General features: G+C 39.1%; 1 long non-coding RNA gene across 1 annotated transcript; it reads right to left on the bottom strand.

The window, feature by feature from the left end:
* Positions 1–5,330: 5,330 nt before the first annotated feature.
* Positions 5,331–9,140, bottom strand: LOC124870388. Its single transcript, XR_007038752.1, has 2 exons — positions 9,024–9,140; positions 5,331–8,709 (listed from the first exon to the last, which is right to left on the bottom strand). It is a non-coding gene; the product is annotated as an uncharacterized LOC124870388 (long non-coding RNA).
* Positions 9,141–9,162: the final 22 nt, after the last annotated feature.

Here is a 9,162-nt window from a genome sequence, read left to right on the forward strand (position 1 = left end):
CAGCAGATGGAAGCAAGAAGTGCTCCAAAATCTCCTGATAGCTAGCTGCATTGACCCTGCCCTTGATAAAACACAGTGGACCAACACCAGCAGCTGACACGGCACCCCAGACCATCACTGACTGTGTGTACTTGACACTGGACTTCTGGCATTTTGGCATTTCCTTCTCCCCAGTCTTCCTCCAGACTCTGGCACCTTGATTTCTGAATGACATGCAGAATTTGCTTTCATCCGAAAAAAGTACTTTGGACCACTGAGCAACAGTCCAGTGCTGCTTCTCTGTAGCCCAGGACTGGGGAATGTGGCACCTGTAGCCCATTTCCTGCACACGCCTGTGCACGGTGGCTCTGGATGTTTCTACTCCAGACTCAGTCCACTGCTTCCGCAGGTCCCCCAAGGTCTGGAATTGGCCCTTCTCCACAATCTTCCTCAGGGTCCGGTCACCTCTTCTCATTGTGCAGCGTTTTCTGCCACACTTTTTCCTTCCCACAGACTTCCCACTGAGGTGCCTTGATACAGCACTCTGGGAACAGCCTATTTGTTCAGAAATGTCTTTCTGTGTCTTACCCTCTTGCTTGAGGGTGTCAATAGTGGCCTTCTGGACAGCAGTCAGGTCGGCAGTCTTACCCATGATTGGGGTTTTGAGTGATGAACCAGGCTGGGAGTTTTAAAGGCCTCAGGAATCTTTTGCAGGTGTTAAGAGTTAACTCGTTGATTCAGATGATTAGGTTCATAGCTCGTTTAGAGACCCTTTTAATGATATGCTAATTTTGTGAGATAGGAATTTTGGGTTTTCATGAGCTGTATGCCAAAATCATCCGTATTAAGACAATAAAAGACCTGAAATATTTCAGTTAGTGTGCAATGAATCTAAAATATATGAATGTTAAATTTTCATCATGACATTATGGAAAATAATGAACTTTATCACAATATGCTAATTTCTTGAGAAGGACCTGTACTTGGTCCAAGTAGTACCTCCTCTGCATGTCATGAACTTCTACAGAGGAACCATCATTTGATTCAGCGGTGTTGAACAAGGGAAAGAATTAAAAACATACAGGAAACCGATCTTGAGGACTGACTTTGGACACCACGGCTTTAGAGGAAAGGAAGTTGGTTAGGATGTTGCCAAGCAGGTCTGATAAAGGGTTCCTATGTGGTCTGGAAAAGTCTGGGTTTTGATTTCAGCATCTTCAAGGTTTGGATTCTTAAGGAAAAATAAATTGAGAGCATGAAAAAATATTTGCATTTCCAAACTTTTTCCCATTGTCTAAATGTTATGTCCTTTTGTGTCCTTCCATTTTTTTGTCCCTCCTTCACTCTTCCTTCTGTCCTTTCGTTCTTCTGTTCCTTCATTTGTCCTTTATCCCTTTCCTTTCTACCTAGTGCCCTTTATTCCTCTGTCTACCTGCCTCTTTTCTTTCTTGATCCCCAGAAACAAAAGCAGTCCCACAGCATGATGCTGCCACTACCATGTTTCACTGTGGGGGGATAATGTGTTTCGGATAATGAAAGTACAATTCTTTTGTCACTTCTTGGGAGTTTAATGCATGAATGATCTGGGCCTATATTCACAAATAATCCTAAAACTTAAAGTAGCTAGCTAGTAAGATTTTTACCTCAGCAAGCTAAAAGTTATTCACAAAGCACTTTAGGCCTTAAGAGCTCCTAATATGAACAAATGTTAAGAGTAGTGAGGAGGACTTTTAGTGAGCCTAAAGTGTCTTAAGCAGAGAAGATGGTGGAAAGACCGAGAGAAAGGAGAGATATTCTCTACAATGAACAGTAAATTAGATGCTACCACTTCGATCGTGCATGGATCCAATTCCTAAACAGTTGAGTAAATGAGCAAATAAACTTCTATAACAATTATATAATTATTAAAATGGAGATAAAGTTTATCATCCCCCTAGGAGGAAATTAAATAGTTTCAACGGCTGGACAGATTAAAGATGCACCTCTAGGAAGGATAAATCAAACAATAAGAATAACGCATGAACAAAGAGTGAAAGAATTTATATTTATAGACTGTGAAATACTTTCAAAAATAAACATTTTAAACAAATTGGATTTTATATATAAATATCTCTAAAGACAGTGCCTTAAATCCCAGAATTTACAGGGGGTGTACTTTAAATGACATCAAGCAATTGTTTTGAAACTGTGATGCTCTACAGATAACAGAAACCTGTAAAAAGTGCCTTCAGAGCCCTCAAGGACACTGCAAATCAACAGCGTAATGACAATATAAAAATGTCCTGGTATTTCAAAGAGTTCATGATGCCACTCTAACAAGGGTTTATGGAAGAGAAAACAGGCCCACAGCATCATGGATCCTCCACCATCCTTAGACATGACATGCTTTCCCACATATTCACACATGGGTTGGACAATGAAACTGAAACACCTGTCATTTTAGTGTGGGAGGTTTCATGGCTAAATTGGACCAGCCTGGTAGCCAGTCTTCATTGATTGCACATTGCACCAGTAAGAGCAGAGTGTGAAGGTTCAATTAGCAGGGTAAGAGCACAGTTTTGCTCAAAATATTGAAATGCACACAACATTATGGGTGACATACCAGAGTTCAAAAGAGGACAAATTGTTGGTGCACGTCTTGCTGGCGCATCTGTGACCAAGACAGCAAGTCTTTGTGATGTATCAAGAGCCACGGTATCCAGGGTAATGTCAGCATACCACCAAGAAGAACGAACCACATCCAACAGGATTAACTGTGGACGCAAGAGGAAGCTGTCTGAAAGGGATGTTCGGGTGCTAACCCGGATTGTATCCAAAAAACATAAAACCACGGCTGCCCAAATCACGGCAGAATTAAATGTGCACCTCAACTCTCCTGTTTCCACCAGAACTGTCCGTCGGGAGCTCCACAGGGTCAATATACACGGCTGGGCTGCTATAGCCAAACCTTTGGTCACTCATGCCAATGCCAAACGTTGGTTTCAATGGTGCAAGGAGCGCAAATCTTGGGCTGTGGACAATGTGAAACATGTATTGTTCTCTGATGAGTCCACCTTTACTGTTTTCCCCACATCCAGGAGAGTTACGGTGTGGAGAAGCCCCAAAGAAGCGTACCACCCAGACTGTTGCATGCCCAGAGTGAAGCATGGGGGTGGATCAGTGATGGTTTGGGCTGCCATATCATGGCATTCCCTTGGCCCAATACTTGTGCTAGATGGGTGCGTCACTGCCAAGGACTACCGAACCATTCTTGAGGACCATGTGCATCCAATGGTTCAAACATTGTATCCTGAAGGCGGTGCTGTGTATCAGGATGACAATGCACCAATACACACAGAAAGACTGGTGAAAGATTGGTTTGATGAACATGAAAGTGAAGTTGAACATCTCCCATGGCCTGCACAGTCACCAGATCTAAATATTATTGAGCCACTTTGGATTGTTTTGGAGGAGCGAGTCAGGAAACGTTTTCCTCCACCAGTATCACATAGTGACCTGGCCACTATCCTGCAAGAAGAATGGCTTAAAATCCATCTGACCACTGTGCAGGACTTGTATATGTCATTCCCAAGACGAATTGACGCTGTATTGGCTGCAAAAGGAGGCCCTACACCATACTAATAAATTATTGTGGTCTAAAACCAGGTGTTTCAGTTTAATTGTCCAACCCCTGTATGTCATAAAACAAATCTACTTATGTTTTGTTGCTGAAAAGCTCAATGTTCATATCATCTGAGCGACGCACAGTGTTCCAGTTAAAAACCTATTGGAGACTTCAGAAATCTCCACATATTTACGTTTGTGATGGTAGAACAGAATAGGCTTTTTTTCATTGTATGCCTCCCAAACAAATAGTTGGCATTTAGAAAGAATCTAGTAGTTTTCTCTAACAGTGAGCATTTGTGAACAGTGGTTGTTTTACCTCCCTGAACATCCACCTCACTGTGCATGGTGGCAAAATAGTTTCAAACTTTTTAATAATTGCTCTGAACGTAGATACAGGAAAGTTTACACAAGAAATGTTCTATTTACAGGCACATCTGCCTTACTTAAATTACATGTTCTGCTGTCTTTCCCGTTTTGAGGAGTAGCCAAGAAAACTGGGCCTCTGTCTCGCATTCAAAGTTTCTAGATCGATTTAAAAAGAAAGGCATACATTAAAAACACGCTCTAGGTTCATTTATATATTTGAGTATGTTTTTTGTGTAGTCATTTTATTTTACAGCGAATAAATGATCTGAAATAAAAGGTCGGATTTTTCTATAACAATTCTCATATTACCTTTTGTTAAAAGTTGAATCCAACATACTAAGAGTGTGGGTCCACATCACCTTTTTAACTCATAAAACTGGCCACTAGAAATCTCATCTTTTTGGTGAATAATAGACTTTTTTGTCAGATATTTTGTAAAACAACCACAAACATTTTGAGCAAGGAACATGTCAAACAGCAAGAGCTGGTTCCTGGTATGCTTATTTTTAACTCAGTGGAACGATTGTTGTAATTCTGGAAATTCAGGCTGAATAACATACTGTAACACAGGAATAGGATAGGTGTGTTTTGTTTAAGATACCTGCAGCTGGCCATGGCCTGTTTTCACAAAGAATCCTCAGACTAAAAGCAGCTCCTATTGACGTCATTCTAAGAAAAAGATTTTAATTTCTTGAATTGTAAGATTTTTCTTAGAAATGTCCTTCTTTAAGATACAAGTTATTTATGAAGTAACATTTGCCTTGAGAGAGCTCCTAACGTGAGGAAATGTTAAGAGTAGCGAGGAGGACTTTTAGTGAGCCTAAGAGTGTCTTAAGCAGGCAAGATGGTGGAAAGAGAGAGAGGAGAACTATTCTCTGAACAATGAATAACAGTGAATTAATAAGACGCAACCGGCTCAATCGTACAGGGATCCACCTCCTAAACAGCTGAATAAATGAGCACATAAACTTCCATAACAATCACACAATTATTAATGGAGAGATAAAATTAACCTCATCTCCCTTCAGCAGCAGGACAGGTTAAAGGTGTGCCTCTAGTGAGGTAATAGAAAGGCTTAATAAATAATAGAAACAAATATGAATAACCATCAATAACAAGTGAACAAAATTACAAACAATATAGTACAGAATTATTAAAATATTTACAGAATGTATTACGACACAGCCTGGGCTCAAAACCTCAATAATCATGAGGATCAATAAAATAGTGCACACATTGCCAATTAGATTTAGACTAATCAATTAATCATGTTTTTGGACTGCGGAGGTGGGGGGGGGACTGGAATACCCGGAGAGAACCCACGCATGCACAGGGAGAACATGCCAGGATTCAAACCCAAGACCTTTTTGCTGCAAGGCAACACTGCAACCCAGTACTGTGATACAGAAGAATTTAATGATAACAGAGCAAAAACGTACTGGCTAGGCACAAGGAGAGCAGGACAAGAAACTAGGAAGGGCACAACAGGAGAAACCAGCAGCAAACAATAGAAATCAAGGAGTGTAAATACCGAGGAGGACATAAATGACATGAAACCAGGTGAGTTTAATCAGAGGAATGCAGAACAGCTGTGGGTGGTTGCTGAGTAGGGAAACTGAAGGAATGAGACTAATCAACGCAGAATAAAAAAAACCTTGAAGGTGTTATTGGAGCAGGAGGTTCTTTAAGAATCCTTTTATGTCTACATAAAACTGGGTTCCCAGATGCCACCAACATGTTTTAACCTGGGGATGGTGTGTTCAAGGTGATGTGAATGTTTGTTTTCCACCATTAGTATCATTTTGCATACAGGTTAATTTTTTGTGTTATTTGACCAAAGCATTTCTGCCATATTTCCTTCGTCCCCCAGATGGCTTTTAGTAAACAACAAACAGGAATTCTGATGGCTTTCTTTCAACAATGGTTTTCTTCTTGTATCTCTTCCTTAAATGTGTTTTTTTTTTTTTTTTGGGCAATCAGAGTAAATGCATGTTACACTTTTCAGATTTTATTTTGTAATAAATTATGAAAACTCTGCATCGTTTTCCTTTCCCTTGACAATAATGCACTATTTTGTGTTAATGCGTTTAGGTTTGGGGTTGTTACGTGACAAAATGTGTAAAAGTAGTGAAAAAGAGTATAAATACTTTTGCAAGGCACTTTATACCAAAGTTTTAAGTCTGTACTTCTGAGAAACAAATACTCTCTCTCTGTTAGACTGGCGAGGGTTCACTGTGCAGCTTTCTCTGAGTTATGAGCCAGAAAATATTCCTCAGAGCCAGAACATGTGGAGGGAAGCAGCACCTGGCATCTCCAGCTTTCTTCATTCAGTCATGGGCAACAGCCCTCCAGTTCTCCTGATATGCTGCTTCGTCCAGGTTCCCTTTGTTCTGCTTTCAGCTTTGCTTCTAACTTATGCTGCTTCCTCATTCTGCATGTGTCTCATCTGTCTTTGTGCAGATGTTTAAAAGGTCAGGTCTGAATGAAAATAAATGGAGTCTCTTCCCTGTGACACAAACTCCCCAAACCAACCGGTTTAGCCAGTAACTGCCCATTTTTAAAAAAATCCCCTCTACCTCAAGTGGTTTAATTTAATGTCTACTTCCTCTGAAACATGCAGTCAAGCTCACATGTGTGAGAATGGACCTAACCGGAAGTTGTTTGTCCTTTCAAGGTAAAAGCCTCAGTATGATGCATTTTGATCACATTGGAGTGACAGTGACAAATTTAACATAATTGATTGCAGGTCTAGGCACAAATTTTGTTTAGTAATAGTTGCATTTTGAAAATAAAAAAGACATGCTACCAGCTTTTTTAAAACATTGGAAGCTGTTTTCCATAGATGCTAGATCTGAATACATCAGTAATAACTTTCAAAATGTTATTTGGACTAATTTTACCTCACAAATAAAAATAAATTCACCTTATGAAATAAGCATTAGTATGTCCTGTAGCAGTTATACACTTTTAACCAATCAAAATATTTTTTCCTGCTTAAGCAAAACCTGTTTTTTATTTCATGAATTAATATTTCAGTGTCATCATGAATACAATCAAAGCAAAGGTTTAGTTTTTTAGTAAGTTTTGGGAAGTAAAATTATTTTATCTTTAAAACAAAGGTTGCAAAAAAATGATCTAATTCATGTTTTATTTCTTTTATGTTCTTGCACATCCCAAATGGCTGCAGCAAGTCCCTATTAAATAGTTTTAAATTTTGTTTATGCCCATTTTTATTGGATTTATAATTAAAAAGTGTCTGGGAATTTAGATGAACACTTTGAACAGCTCGAAAAAATTAACAATTGCATCTTTTACAGTATTGCATGTAATATGTCTTCCATTAAAATCATTTTACAAGGAGAAATGGTGATAATGGTCATATTGTTTGCTTCTATATATTGAGTTAAATACAGTAAAAACAATCCCAGAATTTTCTAAAGACTATATGAGTTTAAAGCTTTGCACATGTAATGCTCTAATAAATATTTACATGTGTACAAGCATAAACAAAAAAATGTATTTCTTCTATAAAAAAACATGAACTTGAAAATTTTGTTAGAATTGTATATTTTCATCTTCTGGAAAATCAGAACAGGAAATATCTGGAAATATGAATACTTTTCTATACTATATTTTGTAATGTGGTTTTTGTTCCCACATGCTTCTTTGTTTTAAATCTCACAACTTGTGAAGCACTTTGTAAGTAATGTTTTTGAAAGCTGTCTTATTCTCTTGAAAAACACAACAGCATACAGGCCAAACATTTTTTTTTTTTGCTCACAATATCTTTCATGAAAACCAGGAGGATTTCTATGGATGTTGGGATGCATTAACTACATGATCAGACTTTGATTGCTTTGATATTCATCATTTTCCTCCATTTACTTATAGGTATACATTAATGTTACCAGACCGTTGCTTAATAACTAAACAAAAGAAGATTACTTTTTATTTACAACAACTAATGAGCTACATATTGCTTTTTGTCCTCTATTAAATAAAATCCTATTTTGAAAACTGCATATTGTATTTTCTTGTGTCATCGTTGTAAAATTGGTTTGATGATCCGAAATGTCAGTGTGACAAAAAGCAATAAGACAGGAAATCTTTTTTGGGGAAAATGCTTTTTTACAGCGTTAAACATAAGCTGAATATAAATGTAAACCTGTACTTGTACTCATTGTTTTCTGCTTATCCAGGACCTGGGCCTTCCCCTGGACCTCCTCCCGGTGTGACGTGCCTAGAAAGTCTCTTGTGGGAGGCGTCTGGGGGGCATCTGATACAAATACAGCCCCCTGCCACCTCAACTGACTCCTCTCGATGTGGAGGAGCAGCAGCTCTACTCCGAGCCCCTCCCGGATGGCCGAGCTCCTCACCCTATCTCTAAGGGAGTGCCCGGCCACCCTACGGAGGAAGCTCATTGCAGCCGCTTGTATCTGGGATCTCGTTCTTTTGGTCATGACCCAAAGTTCGCTTTTCGGCTCAGCTCTCTCTTCAACACAACAGATCGACACAGCCTCCCCATCACTGCAGCTGGCACACCGATCCATTTGTCGATCTCCCGCTCCCTTCACCCCTCACTCATGAATAAGACCCCGAGATACTTGAACTCCTCCACAGGAACCAACCTGGAGAGGACAAGCGACACTTGTACCCTGGCCTCGAACTTGGAGGTGCTGATCTTCATCCCAGCTGCTTCACACTCAGCTAAGAACCGCCCCAGGTCTTGGCTAGAGGGGGCCAGTAGGACCCCCTCATCTGTGAAAAGGAGAGGCGAAATCCAGTGAATAAATTTAAACCATGTTGTTATAAAGCCAGATAAAGTTTCTCTGAAAATACAAAGACTAAACAAGGAAAACCCCACAGTATCTGATAATCATGGTAACAGTTATTCCCATAAGTGACTTTTTTTAATCATCATATTGATTTGTTGCAACAATTAAAACTAATATCTTTGTTTAATCAAAATCTTGTTTTGCCAGTTGAGTAAATAAGTTAGGATAATGATTAAATATGTGGGAAATTGATTATACATAGTAAAACGTGTGAAAAAAAAAAATTTTTTAATTCACCCAGCAACGGATTATGTGACCAACTTCAAAATAAGACTATATTTGTGCTGAAAACGTGGAGTTCGAACTGTTTATAGCTGCTTTATTTTTTAAATCCACAACCGGAAGTGTTGTTTCCAGCTTGACCGTTGAGAGGCTG

This window comes from Girardinichthys multiradiatus, chromosome 6 (genome assembly GCF_021462225.1).
Source record: "Girardinichthys multiradiatus isolate DD_20200921_A chromosome 6, DD_fGirMul_XY1, whole genome shotgun sequence".
Taxonomy (NCBI): domain Eukaryota; kingdom Metazoa; phylum Chordata; class Actinopteri; order Cyprinodontiformes; family Goodeidae; genus Girardinichthys; species Girardinichthys multiradiatus.